Below are 23893 nucleotides of genomic sequence, written 5' to 3' on the forward strand. Positions count from 1 at the left end.
GTGAGAAACCTGTGAGTTAGGTAATGTTCTAATCTCTATTCGATCGATAGGTTGAGGTACATATACACTAGGACAGGAAGTTGGCCAACATCGCACAGTCAATAGTGAAGCCAAAACCCCAAAGGCCATCTGTCTGGGTCTAAAGTCCTGTGATCCTCATCATTGCACTGGCTGACTTTCTAGAATGACAAAGCCCCGTGTTGTAGGAATCTGAAAGGTAACCCCAGTCCTTCACTCCCCAGCTCTCCTCTTCCTGCTCAAGCCCCTCTGAAACATCTTGCTGTAACAGGGAAGATCAAATCTGACTCCATGCTGGATCCGCTTCTTTGTCTTTAACCTTCGTATTCTCTTACTTTTGCTACTAGTTAAGAATGTTGCCTGTAGACTCAAATATACAGGGTAGCCAATTTCCAAGACTCTGACCTTTAAAGGTATCACACTTTTCCATTGACATAGGGATAAAAAGTTGCCGAGCACGGAATAACATTTGTCTTGTGGGCAGCTCACAGGAGCATCACGACCTGATTTACATGGACAGCTGCAAGCACAAAGGATTCTGGTACCAGGAAGTTTGCAGCAACCAACCACATCTCCTCCCCCTTTTAATACAAAAGAAGACTGAATTTGAACTCAGTCCGGATGGTTCTTTGGGACACTAGTCCACCACCTTCTCAGTCTGCTGACTTTCTGAATAAAGTCACTAGTGCGCACCTCACCTAATTGATTTGTTGGCCTGTCAGCTGGTAAGCAGTAGGAGTTTGGACTGAGTAACACTGCCATGTGGTCAACCCAGTCTTTTTTGCATTCTTCTGGTGACGAGGCACTCACTCCCTGCTGAGGCAGCCTGTCCAGTTCCCAGAAAACGCCATGGTTTGAAAGCACTTCCTCCTCCAGGCAGATTGGTTTCAGATTCAAAATTAGAACCAAGGAGACATTTCCATTGTTGCTTCCAGGGAGGGACTCTTTGACATGTTCTCATCACCTTTTGAGGTAAAATAGTCATAACTTGCTCTGCTTAAAAACTGCCAACGGCGTGAGGAGAATCAAGACAGAAGACCAAAATTGCTTTTCTCTCCTCTCCCTAACACTGTCAGCAGGGAACAAGCCGACTGTGGAGGAGCTTCAATCGGGGCTAAATTTATATTCATTCAGGTGTCGCCGCTTTCTTGCGTCTCTTCTCTGATCAATGCTCTCATTAAAGATCCAGGCTCAGCCATAGATTCACCTCAGTGCGCGTCACCCTCGGGTTTCAATAACACAGGCCCTGAGACTCTAACGAGGCACTGAAGAATGAAAAGAATAAAACCCCTTTCATCCCCTCCTTCTGTGGAGTCCTGAGATTGTTTCTCTCCGTCCTTTAAAAACGGCTCTGTTGCCTGTCTTAATTTTATTGAGGAGCTTTGAGAGGCGCATAAGGGAAGAAGGAGGTTGGGGAAATATTTATACACAGCAGAAGGTGTTCATGGGGCCTTTGTATGTTTATGCCAAAGCATCGAGAAATTCAAACAACAGTCATGTCTGTTTTCCTTAACTTGAAAGGTTTGTTTGGACACTTAAAATGGAAGAATGTTGGTTTGGCTCTTACCTAATTACTTTCTTTTTCTCTTAGCAGAAGCATATTTTCACTTTTGTATGTTCCTTCTAGAATCTGTGCACGTGCGCAAGTATTTTCATGGTTCCAAGCATGATCTATACATCATGTTCTTGGTATTACTTCCACCAAAGAGTCTATCCTAAGTATCTAATATATTGCTTCACTCCTTGTAAGTGGCATCTGGCTACAGAATAGTTTATGAGGTTCCTAACAATTCCTATTAAATTATTTTCCTTTCTTTCATGATTAGATACGAGACAACCATGAATACCTCCAGGTACATTGCTATTTTCTTCAGTTAAGCTATTTCTTTAGGTTTGTTTCCCCCTGCACCACCCCCCAACCCAGTCACTGGATGGGCTTGTGGGATAGAGTATGTGAACAGTTTTATGCCTTGCTGACTACATTTATATATGCATTTTTAAAATAAAATTTAGCCATTTACATCACATCAGCATGTAAGAGTGCACCAGTTTTACCAACACCAAATGATTAACACATACCTAAATAACAAGCTTTACCTGATGGTCTTGCCTTTATATATTTATCTAACTTTTTATTGGGATATAGTTAACTTATAAGGTTTCCGCTGTACCCTAAATGACTCAGGAATGCATATACCTATACCCACCCTTTTTTAGACTTTTCCCACACAGATCATTACAGCATATTGAGTAGAGAGCCCTGTGCTATGGGACTTCCCGGGTGGTGCAGTGGTAAAGAACCTATCTGTCAACGCAGGAGATGCAAGAGACAAGTATTCAAGCACTGGGTCAGGAAGATCCCCTGGAATAGGAAATGGCAACCCACTCCAGTATTCTTGCCTGAAAATTCCACGGACAGAGGAATCTGGCTGGCTACAGTCCATGGAGTTCCAAAGAGTCAGACACGACTGAGTGTGCACGCGCGCGCACACACACACACCCATTGTGTGTTATACCGTAGGTTCCTATTAGTTATCCGTTTTACATAGAGTAGTGTGTATATGGCAGTCTCAGTCTCCCAATTTATCCCCATCTATGGAAACCATAATTTTTGTGACTCTATTTCTGTGACCCTGGGACTCTATTTCTATTTTGTAAACAGGCTCATTTGTACCATTTTTTCAGATTCCACAAAGAAGATATTAAATTTTTACAATGGAATGCCAATCACTGTGCAAAGGCTTCATGTCTATTGTTAGCATGAAGATGAACTGCTGCTGCTGCTAAGTCGCTTCAGTTGTGCCCGGCTCTGTGCGACCCCAATAGACGGCAGCCCACCAGGCTCCCCGTCCCTGGGATTCTCCAGGCAAGAGCACTGGAGTGGGTTGCCATTTCCTTCTCCAGTGCGCGAAAGTGAAAAGTGAAAATGAAGTCACTCAGTCGTGTCTGACTCCTAGCAACCCCATGGATTGCAGCCCACCAGGTTCCTCCGTCCATGGGATTTTCCATGCAAGAGTACTGGAGTGAGCTGCCATTATCTGAAATCAAACCACTGCCATGATCTCAGCTACCCACTTCGGATATCGTGGTCCTTTATGCCTTTAATAGTTACAGCTGTGTGTACATCTATCCCTTTGTAATAGACAGCTAATGGTGGATAAGCCATCTGTTGAGCTGAGGAACCGGAAATTCACCACATGCTGGTCACCATGCTGGGAGCTCAAGGGTCATGTTTGTTTGACAGATGAGGAAACCGAGGCACAAACTGGCATAGAGTCTGCAGCTTAGTGGAAGAGCTGATCCAGGGTCAAGCTTTCCTTCTGACATTCAATGTGAGTTCTATTTTCTTCACCAAAACTGTAATTATGCAGAATTCATTGGAAAAGCTGGTTGCAAGCAATGTTCTTACACTTCTATGAAAGGTGCCCTGTTTCAACAAAGTTGGAAAAGGATCTGAAACATTTTTCAAGCACGTGAGCAGGGAAATAATTCTATGAACTCATCTGATACCGTTAAACAGTGACTTTGTCTATCTTACTTCTGAGCCTCTGTTTGGTCAAAAGATTAGCTAAAACTTGGCGTACATCCGTATAACAAGCTTTGTGCTGAACACTTTATGGGTGCAGTCTCAGTGTTACCATCATTCTATTTCATAGACAAGGCAATTGAAGGTTAGAGCGGTTCAGAAACTTATCCAAGGCCATCCTGGTAGCATGTGCTGAAGTTGGAAACTCATCTTTCTAATTGCAAAGGACATTGTCCAAATTGCAGTCTGAGCACTGGACTTTCAAGCTGGGCAAACCACGGGATGCCTCTCATGGAGCCTCTCGTTTTACAGAAGGAAAACCTGAAACCAAGAAAGCTTGCGTTACTTGAGTTACTAAAATCATACGGTGACAGCTCTGTCATTAAGGCCAGAGTCCCTGGGACATCCTTCAAAAATTCCAAATAATGTACTGCGACCTCCACCCTCATCAGGAGGCAGAGCTTAATTCCTCCCCTCTTGATTGCGGGCTAGACTTAGTGACTTAGTTCCAAAGAATAAGGTAGGGAAAGGGGGAAATAGCAAGTTTATCTTGGAGAAACCCAGCAGACACCACCTTGATCAGGTGATCAAAGTTCCCATCACCAGTGATCACTTATGTTGACATCACATAGCCTTAATATCATGTAGCCAGAAGGACACTTCTCCTCTGTGATATCTTCTCAAAAATCTACGACTCTGGTCAAATCAGATGGTTCCACATAGAGGGACTTCTTCCAGCCCAGACTAGTATTCTTTACAACCATCCATAGCATGAAAGAGAAATAAAGGTGAAGAAACTGTCTCAGATCAGAAGAGACCAGTGACATGACAATTAAATGCAGTGTGATCCAATCCAGGACAGAAAAAGAAAATGCGTAGGAAAATAGAAAATATCCAAATGAAATCTGCAAGTTAAAAATGCTCTGCCAATATTAATTTCTGAGTTTTGATAATTTCGCTCAAGTAATATATAGCTTAGGGCTTCCCGGGTGGTGCTAATGGTAAAGAATCTGCCTTTAAAGCAGGAGATCCGGCTTCACTCCCTAGGTCAGGAAGATTCCCTGGAGAAGGGAATGGCAGTCCATGTCAGCATTCTCCCCTGGAGAATTCCACGAACAGAGGAGCCCAGTGAGCTACAGTCTATGGGATCACAAGAGTCGGACACAATTGAGCACCTAACACCTTTACTTTCAATATGTATCTTGGTTATATATTCCAGAATCATACATACCTGAGAGAATTGCGTAAAAATTACCAAAAAAATAAAAAAAAAAAAAACCCTCACTTTATAGTACCTTTGCAACTTTTCTGTAAATCTAAAGATATTCTAAAATGAAAAGTTTAAGGTAAAAATAAAAAGGTTTCTTAAACCTAAGCTGTCTGTTTCATGGGGATGCCCTTTTGGCTTATGGTACTCCTCAAAAAAGGGATCCAGAAGAATATTTGGGGAGAACTTATAGCTATTATTCTTACAAGGTAGGTTTTCTCAGAATACAGATTGAAAGTGAAACTGTTATTTTCTCAGTTGTGTCCTACTCTCTGCGTTCCCATAGACTGCAGCCCGCCAGACTCCTCTGTCCACGGGATTCTCCAGGCAAGAATACTGGAGTGGATTGCCACATCCTCCTCTAGAGGATCTTCCCACCCCAAGAAGATCTTCCCACCTGAACCCAGGTCTCCAGCATTGCAGGTGGATTCTTTATCATCTGAGCCACCAGGGAAGCCCGAATATAGATTATACACACACACACACACACACACACACACACACACACACACACACACTCACACATGCTCCAGGTTGCTAAAACTGGTTGCAAACATACAGCAGTATTCTCTCTTCAGGCTCAGAGTCTGGGGTTTCATGTAGTTACTCGCTGGGGGAGAAGTGTGCCATGTTATTTTTTTCTTTCTTTATAGAGGCAACAATGCTGCAGCTGAGCATCTGTAGAAAGAAAATGACATCCTCCCATTAAAAAAGGAACAGTTAAAAATATGCATTGGTACATGCTGCAATTATCATTCAGAATAAATGCAAGAACAGTGACATTAACTAATGAGAGCGCGCCAGCTGCCTGCTAATTGAAAGCATCCTCAGTCATGTGCAGAGGTGTCCGATGCTAATTGTTCATTTAGTCTGTCTGCCTGATGACGACAGGGAACCAGCTGAGCAGGGACCAAGGGTGCTATCTTTTTTCAGCATAGCCCAGAGTCACTTTGCCTTCAATAGGGTGTTTGCTAGAAATAGGGGGAATATTACCATATGATTGTGATCTCATTAACTTAATGTTTGCCTTTGATTCACTGAGATTTTCCAAAGGAAGAAGGGTTCGACAAAAACTGGTAGCAAAATGCTCATTAAGGAGGCCACTAACATAAACTGAAAACTAACCATATTCCAGACAGCCCTGGGCGCTCTACAATGCCCCTCAGCCTCCAACCAACCTGCTGGGAAACAGTACTAGTCCTTTTTATAAACAGGGCTCAGGGCTGTGAAATGACTTGTCACGCTGACACCCTGAGAAGTGAGAGGCACGAACATCCATTCCCCAGTCGCTCCCATTTCACTGCCCCAGAGCATTATGAGTCAGGCATCATGCTTGGCACCCAGGATGCCAAGAGGATTGTTTTCATTATTTATGAATTTCTGTATACCCACTTCTTACAAAAGGAATTGATATGCCTTGTGGAGAGTCAATAAAACTGGATAGAAAACCAGTTGTACCCCAAAGTATCTGGTGTTGGGGTGGGTGCTGGAGATTTCGCTGAGCATCTAGTAGTCAAAGTTGCAAGACCCTCGATGCCCTTAAGGAAAAACTTAATAGGTGATAGGATGGGGGGGACAGCAGGAGATGTGGTTAAGGCATGCATGAAAGTGAAAGTGAAAGTCACTCAGTCTGTTAGACTCTTTGCGACCCCCCGCCAGGCTCCTCTATCCTTGGGATTCTCCAGGTAAGAGTATTGGAGTAGGTAGCCATTCCCTTCTCCAGGGGATCTTCCCAACCCAGGGATGCAGCCCAGGTGTCCTTCATTGCAGGCGGATTCTTTACCAGCTGAGCCACCAGGGAAGCCCCCTCTTTAGAGTGCATCTTATGCTTTGGGATGTTGTCTTAACCCTCTGGGTGATGTGTCTTGGATTGGAGAGCCACAGACCAAGTGAAAAAAATTTTTTTTTCATTCTCCACAGTGGCTTGCATACACTGCATTGCATGTGACTCCTTTGCTCATCTATAAATGATAATATCCACTTCAAGGAAATACTGTGAATGTATCAGACAACGCGTGTCCACTGCTCAGCAACTGCCTGGTGCATGTGAGGCTCAACCACGGCAGTCGGGGGCTGGATGTGCATTTTGTGGAAGTGTATTGATTTGATTTAAATTGCTTAAGGCGGACAAAGCTGCTAAGGGTTGTGCGGTAATGGGAGCACATATTTCAGTGCCGCCCAGCTGAGGGAGAGGGAGAGGAGCAGATGGAAGAATGGATGGGGAGGCAAGTCAGAGAGGAGGGGAGGGAATAAGGAAGGAATAAGAAGAGAGAAGAGAGAGGGGAGGAATGCGGGAAACTGGGGAAGGGTGGGGAATGAAGAGGCGCATGGAAGAGGAATAGTGAGGAAAGATGGGAAGGAGAGGCCAACCCAAAGGGATTGTGAGTCTGAACAGAAAGAACGGCCACTGCACCAGAGCCCCAGGTGGGAGAGGGAAGCCCCACGCCTCCCCTGGGCTTCCCCCAGGAACCGTGGCCACCCCACCATCCTCTTGTCTGTGATTCTACACCCCTCCCCTGAGGACCGTGAGAGCTTCTCTACAGGACACGGAAGTCGTCCTTACTTCTGCTTCCCCGATCCCCTGATCAGGGCCCCAGCTCGCCACGTGTTCATGAACTCAAAAAATGTCTGTGGAGCCCACGGAGAGCACATGAGAAGTTAAGTCCTCCAGAGAGAAGCTGTAAGTCGCCCAGGTCCCTTTTAAAGGTGTTTGGGGGAGTGGGGTGGTCCTCTGCCAGCCAGATGGAGGGGAAGCTGGCATGAGCAGGAAGATACCATAAAGGTTGATGCAGATGATGCCAGACAGGCCCCCTGGTGGGTGTTGGGGCACCGGGCAAGATACCATTATGGGGAAGAACTGGATGGTGAGTTAGGAGGAAAGCAGGGGAAGTCAGAGGTGACTCTGGCCTTTCTGGTCTAGACAAATGGATGGAGGCGAGTCGGGGGAGGTCTGAGGAAGAAGGGTGAGGAGGTAGTTCGGGGGTTGGCTCTTGGGAGGGACAGGTAAACTCTGTAGGGAAGTTGGATGTTTGGGTCCCAAGCAGGGACCAGAAAGTTTGTTCTGTAGATAGGCAGGTGGTGTGGTTTTCAGCTTTTTGGGTCATGCAGTTTCTTCTACAACTTCTTAGCTGTGCTATTGTGGCTGGAAAGGGGCCCCAGCTGCCACGTAAAGCAATCAGTGTGGCTGTGCCTCAGTAAAACTTTATCTCCGAGGCAAGGAACAGGCTGGGTTTGGCATGTGTGCTACAGTTTGCCAGCCCCTGGTCAGAGCATCAGGGGTATGTCTGGACTGGATATAAATGGTCCATGAAAGGTGATTTGAAGTCACGAGTGTGGATGATCGTATGGGGTGACCCTAAGAGGGTGAAGAGAGAAACTGGGATAGACTTGGGGGCTCCTTCTCCCCAAAACATCCAGATTAGGTTTGATTAAATAATTGGATCCTATAGCCTCACCAAGTGGACACATAAAACTATTAACAAGGGGCCTCATCTAGAAATTCAGCCTACTCCCCTTTCAGGAGCAGCTGCTTCATACTTACAACACATGTGAGTGTGCATTTATGCTCAGTTGCGTCAGTCATGTCGGACTCTTTGCAACCCCATGGACTGTAACCCGCCAGGCTCCTCTGTCCATGAGAATACTGGAGTGGGTTACCATGCCCTCCTCCAAGGGATCTTCCCGACCCAGGGATCAAACCTGGGTCTCCTGCATCTCCTGCATTGCAGGTGAATTCTTTACCCACTGAGCCACCTGGGAAGCCCGACCCTTGTTGCAGTTTGTCAACCGAGGCCCCGCAGATACAGGTACTACTGCTGTCCTTGTCACATGTGTACATTTCAATATGCATGTGTGACGTTGTGGGCTTCGCTGGTGGCTCAGATGATAAAGAATCCACCTTCAGTGCAGGAGACCCAAGTTCAATCCCTGGGTCGGGAAGATCCCCTGGGGGAGGAAATGGGAAACTGCTCTAGTATTCTTGCCTGGAGAATCCCATGGACAGAGGAGCCTGGCGGGCTATAGTATGTCCGTCTGAGAGCAGAAAGGCATCCACAGCCCATTTAATGGAAAAGCCCCATTAATTGCTTCTCAAGGAGGAGGATCACCCAAGACTGTGTCCTCCCTAGGGGAGAGAGGGGTTCAGAAGTTTCGCCCCTCATGTGGAACCCTAGTCACGTGGTCCTGCATCTCAGCTGCAGAGAAGCACCAGTTCCGACAACCCTTCAAGGGGGGAGAAAAGCATTTGCAAAACCTATTAATGGGACCATACATATGTATACATTTTACACAAAGCCTGTTTACTTGAAAAAATCAATCTCTCTCCTACAGATGGCAAATTGCAGAAAGCCACGAGAACACAGCAGCACCCCTGCCGGTGGTAATTGTGATCGCTCGTCTCGGAGCCGCTGAGACCTGCTCCGCGGGGATGCGCACGCAGGGCAGAGTGCCCGCTGCTGCTGCACCGATCAGCAGGGGCCTCCCTGGGCACACCTTCTGCTGGGTCTCAGGGGCAGGCTATGCTGAGCAGGAGCACGGGCTTGGAGGGCCACACAGGATGAAGGGGACTCAAGGCCAGGTGAAGCCAGGAGTGAGCGCTGGCCTGGGGGGCGGAGTAAAGAATTAGAAAAATGCCAGGAAAACAGTGCCTGAAAAGTGGGTTGCACTGCCTCAGTTTCCCCAGTCATGGAGAACAGTTGTGTTGGGAGAGTCCCACGTGGAAGCTGGTGGGAAGTGGATTTGCCAGTTCCTGGGTCGTCTGTAGGACCCCACCTCACCCACATCAGCCACAGGCCTGACAGCCAGCTTGCCTCTCCCAGAAGAGGGTGCTGTCTAATAATACTGGGCACGCATGTTTTTAATGCAAATTGCATCAGAGCATCAAAGCAGACACAACCGTCATTCTGACTCACATTGTCAGCCTCAGCTTGGATCTCAGCTGCAGCTGGTGTGGACGTTTCTGGGGTCTTTGGCTCACTGTGTGCCAACAAGATTTGGTCCACACGTGGCAGGCACACTGCTCCTGCAGGGACATGCTCCTGGCCTGTGGACAAGAGCAGTTCAGCCCTGGAGGGATGTGAGCCACCCTGAGCGTAACCCCAGGAGACCCAAGAGCCTGCTGCCCTCTGTGCTGACGATTCCAGCCAGCATCTTGGATGTTTCACAGAAGGTTCTGGAGGGGGGAGCCCCTACTGCCTGCAGCAGCAGCCTCATAATCTTCCTTTCATGCTTCTCTTCTTTGGTTCACTCGCCCTTCATTCTCACTCCTCCTTCTCAAGATCACCTTCCAAATAAGCCTTGTAAGCACAACCCCCTGTTATAGCTCCTTCTGTTTTCAGGGGAGTCTTAGCGAGGACATCTCTGGAAATGGTATCCTCTCACTGAACATCTCAATTTTGGCTCAACACTTAACTGAACTGTTGATGACTTTCTCTATATCCCAAACTTAACTGGAATAACCTTCACGGTGAAAAAGATGGGTCGATAAACCTGACTGTGGAAACGCAACATATTCCTGGGGGTTCACGTCTCCGGGAAATTAACAAACCATAGTCATCCCTTTACAAACTCTAACTCTCAGAGGGGAAATTATAATAAGTACACCTTTACTTCTCCATATTCTCAACCGTGCTGGAGGTCAAGAGTATTGATAGGAATACATTTACAATACCCACAATGCTTGTAAAACTTACTGACATAGATGACAGTAAAGAGCTGGAGGTGTGGGCTGGCAGGGTCAGAGGAGAGATGTTTTCATAGCGGCACCTTGGGAAGGAAATGGCACAGAGCTCACCCAAGCTTCGGGTCTGTTTCCCCTCAGTTTCAAGGGTGGGGACAGGAGGAAATTGTGCATAAAGCACCTTAAGACTATGAGCTGAGATTGCTCCCTGGGTGGGAGGGAGAGCGGATCACAAAGGCTAATAAATATGCGGTCAAGAGCTGGACACACAAAACGGAGGCCAGGGATCTGCCAGAAATACCATGTGTTGCGTCAGTCAAAATAGACTGGGTCAGGAATTCCCTGGCAGTCCAGTGCTTAGGACTCAGGGCTTTTACTGCCATGGCCTACGTTCAACCCCTGATCAGGGAACTAAGATCCCACAAGCTGGCAAGCCACAAGATGTGGCCAAAAAAAAAGACAAAATAGACTAGATCATGTGGTGTAACAAAGCCAGCTCTTCGTGGCTTAAAACCACCTAGTTTTACTTCTCTTATACACTTGGATGGACTGCAATATCAAACCAGTCAATCCCAAGGGAAATCAATCCTGAATATTCATTGGAAGGACTGAAGCTGAAGCTCCAACGCTTTGGCCACCTGATGGAAGAGCTGATTCCTTGGAAAAGACCCTGATGCTGGGAAAGTTCAAAGGCAACAGGAGAAGGGGACAGCAGAGGGTGAGATGGTTAGATAGCATCCCCGACTCAATGGACATGAATTTGAGCAACCTCCAGGAGAGAGTGGAGGACAGAGGAGCCTGGTGTGCTGCGGTCCATGGGGTCGCAGAGAGTGAGACACAGCTTAGCAAGTGAACCACACCAGCTTACACTAGGTGTCCCTCAAGAGTTGGCCAGGGCTCTGCTCTGCGCTGACCTCACTCAGGGACCAGGTGGACCGAGCAGCCGCCGTGCAAGTCACGGCCTGTGATTGACAGTGGGGAAGGGAACCTGCTGAGTTGCTCACTGGCCTGTAAAGCTTGCACCCAGGCGTAGCTTTCTCAGTTCTCCTCATGTGTCTTTGGCCAAGGCCAATCACGGCCACACTGAAAGAAGTTAGGACTGCAGTCTTACCAGGGGACAGCTGGAAGTTATTGGTAAAGATTGTGAACTGCTGCAAAACACATCATGAAGCCCTCCTCCAGACCTCAGAGATGGAAGCCCTGAACTGTTTGCAGGGCACCAGGGATGCCAAATGAATGTTATCAATATTTGTAAAATTTTATTTTTTTTGCTATTTTCAGGTATCATAAATATCATCAACATTTTGGTTACCTGTGGTCTCATCCTTGTTATTTTGCTAATATTTTATTACTATAATTATATACATACATGTGCATGTGCCCAGTCCTGTCTGACTCTTTGGGACCCCTTAGGCTGTAGCCCCCGAGGTTCTTCTGTCCATGGAATTCTCCAGGCAAGAATACTGAAGTGGGTTGCCACTTCCTACTCCAGGGAATCTTCCTAAGCCAGGGATCAAACCCACGTCTCTTGCATCTCCTGCATTGTCAGGCAGATTCTTTACCACTAAAGCCACTTGGGAAGCCCCATAAGTATATATATTATATATTTAAATACTTACCAATATTTGTTACATATATATGGATATATAAACTACATGTATTTAAATTTTTCTTTTATTATTTAATTTATATATCAAGGTATTCATCTTTTTACTTGAGGACTTCAGCCACCCTAGTTTTTTTTTTTTCTTTTCTTAAAAAGCCCTGTGTTCTATAATCACATATATAACTCTCTAAAGAAATTTATGACCTGTTCTTTTGGTGTTTGGAAAGGACCACCATATTTTCCATCACTGAAATCTGATTCCATAATCCTAATATAGTGGAGAATCACTTCTAAGGAGAAAAACAAAGACGAGAAGAGGCGGTGGAGGGCAGCGGGCAAGAATCAAGAATGAAAGAGCCTAAAAGGTCAGCATGACAACAGGGAGAAGGAAGAGGACAGAGGAGAGACAGTGTGGTGGGGGGCCACCTGTCCCAGCCCCCCCAACCTGCCCCAGCCCCCCAACCTGTCCCAGGGCCACCCCCTCACCTGTCCCGGCTCCCCCACCTGTCCCAGCCCCCCACCTGTCCCAGCCCCCCACCTGTCCCAGGCTCCCCCCCCGTCCCAGGGCCCCCCACACACACCTATCCCAGGGCCTCCCCTCCACCGGGATGTGGGAAGAAGCTTGAAGAGCAAGGCCGCCTTGCAAGGCCACATGGCTTCAGAACAGTCACTGGGACACACAGAACTGTCTTTCGCTGCAGCCTTAATCCTCCTCCTCCTGTTCACTGCGCACTCGGTGCTAGCGGTTCAGGTGGGCCACCCTTCTAGACACACGGATGCCAGGACCACAGAGGCCAGGGGGTTCTCTGGAGGGGCACTGAGGCAGAACCCCACGTCCTGGGGGAAAGAGGTTCTCAGCTCCATGATGCCTCCCTGGAATCCACCCCAGACGCTCACCCCGGACCCCTTGCTGGGTCAGGTAGGATCATCATCTCATCCCTTTATCATTTCTCTGTGTATCTGGACCACTGACACGACCACTGTCAGAATCCCCCCGCTGATGCTTCAAGACCCAGTCAAGGGTTGGAGTAGGAAGGAACTTCACTGACAAAGAAGAAAAAGCTTTCTCTTTGTCTTTCTCTTGCTCTATTTGTCTCTCTCTGGTTCAGTTGTCATGGTTGTTTAGTTACTAAGTCATGTCCGACTCTCTGTGACCCCGTGAACTATAGCCCGCCAGGCTCCTCTGCCCATGGGATTTTCCAGGCAAGAATACTGGTGTGGGTTGCCATTTCTTCCTCCAAGAGACTGTCCTACCAGAGGATCAAACCCACATCTCCTGCTTGGAATGGGGATTCTTTACCAATGAGCCCCCAAGGAAGCGCTTTCTGGTTTGATATCTGAATGTATATCTGGAAGAACCCAGGAGCAAGAGACATCTGAAAAATGGATTTATTATGTTTTCCAGCTGATACTACGCTGACATGCTTAACTAGGGGGAAAATGGTTTCCCACTTTCTGAATGCCTTGTGCTCCGGGAAGGGAGACGCCAGGGCCTGGCTCAAACCCCCACTGGCTTTGCGTCTTGACTGTCTTTGCGTCTCTGAGGCTGTTTCCTCAGTTGTGCAATGGAAAGCAAAGTTAGCTTAGAGGCTGGCAAAGGCCCCTTCTGGATGGATTTACGTGATATCCTCTTACTGAACGCCATGACTTGGGTCTCATGTTATGTGAGTTCAGGTTTCTTTTAAAAACTATAACACCATATCCTCCCCACCTAGTGGATGATTGACCCCTCCTTTCAAACACATAAAAGTCTTTCCTCGGACTTCCCTGCTGCTCCAGTGGTTAAGAATCCCCCTGCCAATGCAGGGTAAATAGGTTAGATCCCTGATCCTGGAAGATCCCACATGCCATGGGGCTACTAAGCCTGTGTACCCCATCTATGAAACCTGAGAACCTACCGCTCATGCTCTGCAGCAAGAGAAGCCACTGCAATGAGAAGCTCCCTCACTGCAATGAAGACCCAGAGCAGTCAAAGATAAATAAAATTAAAAAAAAAAATCTTTCCTCTTATGCTTTCCTGTGATTTCCCAGAATTTGAGATACAAAGTAAACATTCCTTGAAAAAATCTGATGATGGTTTGCAAATGACAAACCATTCCGGGCTTAAGCATTTTTAACTCTTATCAACCTAACTCAGAAATTTTAATTCACTTAGAATAGCAACTGTTTTTTTTTTTTTTTTTTTGAAACCTTGCTATACACCAGGCATTCTTTTAACAGGCTGAATGTTCTAAATGCCCTCTTAGTGCATCCTGATGACAACTTGGTGAATCGGCGCTATTGTCTAATCCCATTTTACAGATGAGTTAACTGAGGCCATGCCCCTGAGGAGGGATGGAGGAGGACTTGCATCTGGCTTGAGAGTCTGTGCTCTTCCTGTGGGACTATATCACACATCCTCATTTTCTGCTTATTTTTCCACCCACCTGTTCACTTCCCAGAAGATGCCCTCTGCTCTGCTTTTTCCCTTCTCCTAAGTGCCAACCACCGTTTCTCTTCTCAGGATTACATAGTGCAGTGTGCTTATTTCAAGCCGCCTACTATCTCTATACAATTGCAGTCTTCCATTATCCCTGAAAACAAAAGCTGGAGAATAGGGGGTAGGAAAATATGTAACCTTCCTGGTGTGTATGTGTGTGAGGGGGGTGTCAGAGGCCCAGGAGAGACCAACGTCCTGCCAATGACAGAGGTGACCGGAGCTGGGGTCTCCCCCAGGCTCCTTCCTCGTCCTTACCCCAGTGTGTGTGTGTGCTCAGTTGCTCAGTCACGTCTGACTCTTTGCAACCCCATGGGTTGTAGCCCGCCAGGCTTCTCTCTCCATGGAATTTTCCAGGCAAGGATACTGGAGCAAGTTGCCATTTCCTTCTCTAGGGGATCTTCCCAACCAAAGAATCGAACCCGCATCTCTTGTGTCTCCTGCATTGACAGGTGTATTCTTTACCACTGCACCACCCGGGAAGCTCTCTTTACCCCATAGGCCCCAGCATTTCCCAAGCAGCAGAGCCATGCTCTACCACAAGAAACAATATTCTACCCCAGCAGTTTGCTTCTAATTTCACCTTCTTGGAGTTTTCATTCTAGCAGTAAATCTTCTCAACCGGCTATTGCTACAGAAGCATTTTCAAAGAAGAAATGAAAATCGTGATCACCAGGCTGAGGAAACAAATGCATTTTATTCAGTTACAGAAATGAGGAGAACCAAATCATTCCCATCCAGAAAATATGCTCCTATGGCTCCTGTTCCAGCCTTCTGCGTGCCCCTGACTGGTAGACCAAGGTCAGGGGAGGGGGCTGTATTCAGTGTCTCCTCCACCCGCTCTCTGGAAGGGGCGTCTCTCCCAGGGTGCACTTCCCCTTCCATCAGATGACGATAGTAACATCTGACCCGTGGGTGATCATGACTATTAAACCCACACGCATGTGAAGTCTACCAGAGAGCCTGCAGCCCTGGAGGGGGGCGAAGAGTGATAGCTGAATTCAGATCAAGATGGATCTTGAGAATGAGCATGTGTGCTTAATGAACAGGAACAGGGCACATTCTGGGTACCTTGTGATGGTTTGGATGCAGCCCATGAAGAAAAAATCCATCCCCCAGAGTTTACAAAATACAAAAAGACACATATGCATAGACCTAGTCTTAACTCAGACCCAGGCTGAGTTGTCCTGTTACTTCAGACACAACCAGAGTAGCTCTTGCCATATTGTTGGACCCCTGGGAGACCCCAAGAGAAGTGGAAAGGACTGGCCTGAAGGACTGAGCGGTTGTGGAGGCTCAAATGACAGAAGGCAAAATGCCGAAGAAACCAACACACACAATGATGCAATGACAATTCCTGTATATAGGGAGCCTCCCATGTGCCAAAGACTGTATATATTAGCTGCATGTGGCACAATAACCATTGTTTCCATTGCAGAGATGAAGAATCTGAGTCCTTTTTCCAATAACTGGAAAACTAGTCAATCCAGTGTTCCTGCAGTTCACTGCAGGTGGGGACCATCAGTGCCCTTTCCCAGGTGTCCGTGGTCACCCCAGAGCGAGCTAGTGACGGCATGTGGTCCCCGTATTAGGTCAGGCAGCCTCCAGCCCCTGATGTGTCAGTTACTTCTCTTTGGCACACTTAGCCCACGATGTAGTTCCAGGATCCGAACACGTGCTGCAGCCCAGGGGCATGGTGATAGAAACCTGCCACCGGAAGTCAACCAAGATGCTGACACCCATCCAAGGCCCTCCTTACGTATCAATCACTCGGAGCATTGGTGCTGCTGCAGGAAGAGGCTCCAAGCAACAGAGACACTTGCAAGAGGCCTTAAGGATGTAGAGGGAAGAGCCAGTACCACGGAGACCAACGGGAGGGATGCAGTGATCAAATCAGATTGACCTTGAACAGCATGGCTGGGAATATAGCATCTACATCCTCCTCAATGAGGAGCCCGTGAGCTACGTGAAGCAAGACCTGGCAGAGTCAGGCTGCGGTCTGGAGGGAGCTCTCTGTCGGCTCTCTGGAGGATGGATGGGCTGGAGGGATGGAGTTGGGTTTACATGGGAAGGACCAGAGGCCACAGTCTGCAGGAGGCAAAACGTAATGATGGGGAAGGAAGGGCTTAATGACGCCTGTCACCAACAGGTCACCCAGTGTACCGACATTTATTTGTTGTTCAGTCACTAAGTTGTGTCCGACTCTTTGAAACCCTATGGACTATAGCCCGCCAGGCTCCCCTGTCCATGGGGGATTCTCCAGGCAAGAATACTGGAGTGGGTTGCCACGTCCTCCTCCATGGGATCTTCCCAAGCCAGGGATCAAACCCAAGTCTCTCCTACATTGACAGCCAGGTTCTTTACTACTAGCACCACTTGGGAAGCCTAGATGTAGTATATCTTTTATTAAATATATTTCTAAGTGTTTTACAATTTGGTATATTAGCATGCTTTTAAAATTTCATTTTTGGGGGTTTAATTTAGAAATATAGTTTATTTAAATTAAAAAGAATTTCATAGTTTCAAATTTACAGAAGAGTTGCAAGGGTCACACAAAGAACTCTTTATCCAGATTCACCAATTCTTTACATTTCTCACTGTATATTTTACAATTTTTTTTCTAAATTGTTTGAAAATAAATTGGAAGTAACTTTGCTGAATGCATGTGTTTTAAGCCATTAAGTCTACGGTAATTTCTTACAGCAGCCGTTGGAAACTGTTTAACACCCCCTGCCCCCTATCTTCGATGCCTGCAGGTTGGCCTCAGGAAAAGCCTCAGAGTCCAGTCCTTGCTCCCCTCAAGCTTTGCTGGGGCATAGTCACCAAGAACTAAGGGAGCAGCTTCTCTGGGGATCCCTCCTTAAGACCCGGAGCTGCCAATGCAGGGGACGTGGGTTTGATTCCTGGTAAGGGAACTAGGGCTTCCCTGGTAGCTCAGATGGTAAAGCGTCTGCCTGCAATGCGGGAGACCAGGTTCAATCCCTGGGTCGGGAAGATCCCCTGGAGAAGGAAATGGCAACCCACTCCAGTATTCTGGCCTGGAGAATCCCATGGGCAGAGGAGCCTGGTGGGCTATAGTTCATGGTGTCGCAAAGAGTCAGACACAACTGAGTGACTTCCCTTCACTTCACTTCAAGGGAACTAAGATCCCACATACATGGCCAAAAGAGTTAAAAAAAAAAAAAAAAAAGAAGAAGAAGAAGAAGAACTAAGGGAGAAAAGGGGGAAAGAAACAGTCTGACTTACAAGGGCCAAAAATCTGCACCCACCAGGACCACCTAGCTTCTGTCTCAACCATGGCCTCCAGGTCATGACATTCTCGCAGGCTCTGATCAACTTGATCGACACAAAGGCAAATTCAGGAAAATTTTTTAACATTTACAGGCTGTATTTTTTAAATTCCAGATGCAAAGAACTCCCTGGGGCCCCAGAGGACGACTCCTGTTGGTATAGCAGAGATAACTATTAGCCCTGAACAATGCCCATGGGAGAAATGGCACTTTCAGCCTCTGAATTAACATTTGGAATATTTGAGAAGTAGTAACAGAGGTGCAGTCCTCGTCCCTTCAGTTCTATCCGTTTATCCTTTTCAAGTTTCAATCTTCAAAATGCTCAAGGTCAGTACTGAGATCCCCACTTTACAGATGCAAGCAGTGAGGAGTTTTCAAGATCACAAAGGGCGTCAGCAGCGTAGATCTGACTAAACAAGCATGTGCTATGAACTGCATCATTGTCTGAGGACCTTGCATGTGCTGGGCAGGGCACTGGTCCTGGCAGGGCACAGACATGAAGCTATGTGGATGCACCAGGCACAGAGCAGGTCTCTCCCAGGTCCTTGGGTCTCCTTCCCCTTCTGTGTTCTGGGTTGGCTGAACCGTACAGTTCTCAGCAGCTCCAAGTATTAGTTGCTTAGTTGTGTCCGATTCTTTGCAACCCCATGGACTGTAGCCCACCAGGCTCCTCTGTCCATGGGATTCTCCAGGCAAGAATATTGGCATGGGTTGCCATTCCCTTCTTCAGGGGATCTTCCCAATCCTGGGATTGAACCCAGGTCTCCTGCATTGCAGGTGAATCCTTTACCGCCTGAGCCACCAGGGAAGCTCCAAAGGGATCAGTTTTCCCCCCAAAGTTGACCACCCTCCAGAGCAACCCCAGGGTCCCCTGCACCCTCCTCTGTCTTCCTTAGATCACAGTGACTGTAAGAAGTGGGGATCTCTGCCCCAAGGCTTCAGGGGTCTCCTTGAGGAATCCACTTCCACCCACTGCATCCATCTGCTTTGTGTAAAATCATAAGTGATAGTTTATTTAGATGACAGGGGTCCATTTGCAAAGGTGGGGCTGGGCAGAGGGAGTGGTCTTTATATTACCCTCTTTTTGCAATCGCAGATATCTTCAGATACAAGACAGGCAAGTCAGAGCAAGGCAAGTCAGTCCTTCCTCCCTGAGAGTTCCTTCCAGAGGTCCATCCCTTCCTGCGGTGACAGACAGGTGACATTTGACCCTTGACCCCCATTGGTGACCTTGTTCCCCACAGGCCTGAGAGCAAAGCTCCCGTGGTGTGACATCATCACCAGAGCATTTGGAAAACAGAAATCAGCAAAGCAAAGGCAAGGGCTTGCCCTAAGTCTTCATGGTGGAAACAGGATGTGAAGCAAAGAACCTGAAATAGAAGCTTCTGTGGTCACCAGAGGAGAATGAATACATGGAGAGCAGCGATGGCCCCTGGCCAGCCCTCAGTGATTGGGCAAATTTGTCTCGGGGCTCACAGAGGAAATAGACTGCCTCCACCAGACCCAGGCTGAGAGACCTGGAATGTGCTCATGCCTTCCGTTTAATGACCAAAGTACCATGAGCCACAGGTTTTCACTTGTCCATGGTAAGTAGGCGCCATCCGCTGTCTAAAGCCCCGGTCCAGAGGCTGGCCTGGTGCACTCCCAACCCCACCCCCGGCTCCACCGTGGACAGAAGCACAGGGTCTTTGAGTCTCCCAACCCTGCACCATCTAGTGGACTGGCTGCAAGCTGGATTTGTCCCCAGCCCCTCCACACCCTGGACCACCCAGCCCTGCCTCTCAGAAGAGTCGTATTCGGAGTGCTCCAGTCGCCTGGGATCATAAGACCTCCCTTTTCAAATGTCCTTGCTCTTCATTGTTTCCTTCCACTGATAAGGTCAGAGTGCCTCGTCCTCCCCTCTCTGCTCCCAGAACATTGGTCCAAGTCTCGTTTAAAGTATTCCCTGAATTGGGAGATCAGGATTGACATATAGACACTGCTACGTAAGAAACAGAGAACTAACGAGAAGCAACTGCATAGAACAGGGAAGTCTACTCAGTGCTCTATGGTGACGTAAATGGGACGGAAATCCAAAAGAGGGGCTACATACATCTTGAGAGTCCTTTGGACTGCAAGGAGATCCAACCAGTCCATCCTAAAGGAAATCAGTCTTGAATATTCCTTGGAAGGACTAATGCTGAGGCTGAAACTCCAACACTTTGGCCACCTGATGTGAAGAACTGACTCATTTGAAAAGACCCTGATGCTGGGGAAGATTGAGGGCAGGAAGAGAAGGTGACGACAGAGGATGAGATGGTTGGGTGGCATCACTGACTCAATGGACATGAGTTTGAATAAACTCCAGGAGGTGGTGATAGACAGGGAGGCCTGGCATGCTGCAGTCCAGGGGATCACAAAGAGTTGGACACGACTGAGCGACTGAACTGAACTGAACTGAACACACACACACACACACACACATATATATATATGGAGCTGATTGACTTTTGCTCTACGCTAGAAATGAACACAGCAACTGTACTGTAGCAGTAGTAAAGCAACTGTACTCCAATAAAAATTAACAAAATATTTTAAAAATAAAGCACTCCCTTTATGTCTGGCAAAATCACCTGCTTGTCTTTACCTGCAGCAGTGCTTCTCAGCTGGGGGCAATTGCGCCCCCCACAGGTGACACCGGGCATTGCCTGGGGGGCGTTTGATAGTTCCAACTGAGAGTGAAGGGTGGAAGTCAGAGATGCTGCTGAACACCTGAGTGTTCTAGACAGCCCTGTCCCCCAACAGAGAACGAACAGGCCCAAAATGATTGTGTGGGTGTTGAGAAATTCTGCTCTTCTCTGCATGTATTGCTTGAGGGCAGAAATCTGAACGTACTCCTTTTTAAATTCCCCAGTGCTAGCTCAGACGCTGGCACAAGAGTCAGAATGCAATGTACTTGGCAGCTCGTAAATAAATGTATGTGTGAATGAGTTCGTGCCTTCCTGAAACCTGTGTTGGACCATCACCTTCATTCAAGCACATCCTGTGGCCCACAGGTCTGTATGTAAACATATCTGTACACACATCCAAAGACAGGCATGCACAGGTGTGAATACCCAAACATGCACTCACACACACACACATATACACACTCCCATCCCAGAGCCCACAGACTTCCCTCACTCCTGACCCGATCCCGCAGACTCCTGCTCATCTGAGGCGCAGGAGCCTCTTTGGTCTGCTACCATCAGAATGACCTGGGTGCCAACACTCGGGCAGAAGCACTGAATTCTCTCCATAGTTAATTTCACTAGATGAATTTTCTTCCTGTGGCTTCCATTATTAAAGAAGCAATGGACCCAAAAGGAAAAAGATCTTTTTTTTTTTTTGCAATTACACACACAGAAGGCAACTCAACAACTGGAAAAGTGACATGTCAATTTGACAAGGGCGTAATGGCCCAGACGCGTGGCAGGCAGGCCTAATTTATTCAGTCTCGCGATGTCAGTGGATGTCAGGAATGGAATAGAAGGGGCTGGAGGAAGTGGTGCAGGGGGATCCACCAGTCCTCTGGCTGCACCAGCTGGACGGCAGGGGGTAGGGTGCCCATGCAGCAAAGGCATGGGTTCCTTTTTTCCACCCTCCCTCTCCTGGGCCCTGGGGGAAGCTAAAATAAATGGACAGCAAAGAGGAGGAGAGGGCACAGCAGACTTGGCATAAAGATCTATGTGCCCATTTCCTGGAAAAGTTGAAACAGGAAGAGGATGAGATTTACCAGCTCTTTGCTCTCTGAGCCAAATCGAGTTACAACAGGTCTGTTCCACTGCTGACTTCTCAACTCTGCAAGGCCCTTAAGATTTGCATACCTACAGGTACCTGAGAGGGGTTTCCCTTTATCACAGCATTCCCTGCCCTCTGGATGTCTACTCATTTCCTTCTGCTGAGAAGCTGTGAATTTCCTGAGCAAAAAAAAAAAGAGACACGTCTTACTCATTTCTGTATTTCCAGTACCTACATTAGTAAATGTGTAATGAGTGAGTAGGTAAATAAATGAATCTGAACAAACTTCAATAAGATGAATCTGCTGACAATTTCAGATGGAAACATGTCAAAAGGACAAAGGCCAGCTAGCCCAAGGCCACATTTGCCGTGTCAAAAAGTCTGGGTCTTACTCAAGAGTCAAGAGTCAGCAAAGAATTAACCAGAGTGGTGGCATATTAAGTTTACTGTGTTAAAGAAATCACTTTGTACGCATATATGCACTGCATTTTTTAAAGTTTTCTTTTATATGTGTGTGTATGTGTGTGTGTGTGTTGGTCCTTTATTGGACTGGAACCTGGTGGTCTGGAGTCAACGATGAGAGTGAAAGAAGGAAAGAGGCTAATATTCCCTGGGTTACACAGCCGGCTTTCGCACTCCAGAGAGAGAGAGAGAGAGAGAGAGAGAGAGAGACAGACAGACAGACAGACAGGGACCCAAGCTCTGATGGAGCAAAGGTTTTTTAATAACATGGTGTTGGCATATATACTGTCTTACAAGGTAGTTATTCTCAGCAAAGATAAAGGTTAAAATTCCATACTTACAAAACATAAGGTGATCCCTATTAAAGAGAGAGAGTTGTAAACAATCACATTTTACCGTATGGTTCATAAGAAGGAAGAGGGTCCTTATCACCATATTGAAAAGCTAATGAAGGAAATGCCTGGATTCCTCAGCCCTGGGAAAGGCATGCTTCTCCTCTTAATTCCTGAATATTCAGGAATGAATAAGGACCAGAGGATTCCTGACAGATCCAAAACAGCACACAGGAAGCCCCCTGTTAAATGCTTCCTGACATATACGGACCATTTTTAAAGTCTTTATTGAAATTTGTTGAGCTTCCCAGGTGGCCCAGGGGCAAAGAACCCACCTGCCAAAGCAGGAGCCAGAGATCCGGGTTCCACCCCTGGGTCAGGAAGATCCCTTGGAGAAGGAAATGGCAACCCACACCAGTGTTCTTGCCAAGATAACCCATAGACAGAGCAGGCTGGCGGGCTAAAGTCTCTGGGCTCACAAAGTCAGACATGACTGAGCAACTGAGCATGCACACACGGGCAAGGCCAGAACAGAGAAGAAAGAACTGTTTTCTGAAGAGAAGCAGAGCCAAGAGCAGGCTGCAAAGAGTCCTGCTGTGTCTCTGGCTCTGCCCCTCATGTCCCTAAAGGCCATACTCCCACCTCCTGGTGCTGGGCACGACCCCAGTCTCTTCCCAGGAATTCTCCCTCCTGCATAAGCTGGTTCCAACTGGACTCTTTCCACTTGCCCTCCAACTAATTATAGACTTCCTTTTTAGCTCAGATGGTAAAGCGTCTGCCTTCAATGCGGGAGACCCGGGTTTGATCCCTGGGTTGGGAAGATCCTCTGGTGAAGGAAATGGCACCCCACTCCAATACTCTTGCCTGGAAAATCCCATGGACGGAGGAGCCTGGTAGGCTACAGTCCATGGGGTCACAAAGAGTCGGACATGACTGAGCCACTTCACTTTCACTTTCCAACTAATTATAATTAATAGGATTTGCTTTACTTTTTCAACCAGAAAAAAAAAAAAAAAAAAGTCTTGAGGATGCGAGCGGATATAATTTCCATCACCTTACATTCTTATGCTGCCTCTAATTTCAAATCTATACTTTGGGACTGTGACAAATCCATCAAACATTTCCTTGAGAGATTTCCGTCAACACGAAAAAAAGACCAGTGCTTTCTGGGTCTGCTAGTTGCTATAATGAATCTTGCCATATCACCCCTCTCTGTTGCCCAGGTCAGGAGTTGCCTTTTATTGTTTGTTTGTATTTTAACTTTTTATTTTGTACTGGAGTGTAGCCGATGAACAATGCGATAATAGTTTCAGGTGAATTCAGCAAAGGGACTCAGCCATTCGTATACATATCCATTCTTCCCCAAACTCCCCTCCCATCCAAGTCGCAGAACATCGAGCAAAGTCAGGGGCTCCCTTTTGATCAGCAGCCCTGCAGGTAACCTGGTCAGGAATCCACTCTTACGAGTGAGAGTGGGCAG

The sequence above is a fragment of the Cervus elaphus genome, chromosome 21, assembly GCF_910594005.1.
Source record: "Cervus elaphus chromosome 21, mCerEla1.1, whole genome shotgun sequence".
Lineage (NCBI taxonomy): Eukaryota > Metazoa > Chordata > Mammalia > Artiodactyla > Cervidae > Cervus > Cervus elaphus.